This window comes from Equus przewalskii, chromosome 16, assembly GCF_037783145.1.
Source record: "Equus przewalskii isolate Varuska chromosome 16, EquPr2, whole genome shotgun sequence".
Taxonomy (NCBI): Eukaryota; Metazoa; Chordata; class Mammalia; order Perissodactyla; family Equidae; genus Equus; species Equus przewalskii.
In genome coordinates, this window is record NC_091846.1 from 17,361,859 (window position 1) to 17,362,379 (window position 521).

Here is a 521-nt window from a genome sequence, read left to right on the forward strand (position 1 = left end):
TGCAAATACTCCAAAACATTCTTTTCATTTTATATAAACCTTTAAGTGTCCAATATGTGCAAGACATCAGGAATACATCTAAGAGATGAACAGGATACAGTTCCTTTGCTGTGATGATAATGGGCTCATAGGACAGAATAAACCTGGTAGTAGCATCGCTATAGAAAGATTACTCAATAGCTTTTTTCTGAGTGAATGGACAACATACATAAGCAATACAAGATAATCTTCAAAAGCTTTTATGAGTGTAGACTTAAAAAAGAACAAATGCCAACTTCTAGCAACTGGTATCAGACTACGCATGAGGTTACATTCTGTGTTTGAGGATAATTAAAGGCATAAATAGTCCGATTCAGGTGTTTGTAATAATGTAACTTTCACATAAAATACTACATAAAGGATGAACGATCAGTAGTATATATTGAGTTTCAACTAAATTTGGACAAAAATGTTCTTTATATCTAGCACACACAAAAAATTAAAAAGCCTATCCAAGTATTTAATAAAACACTTATAAAATA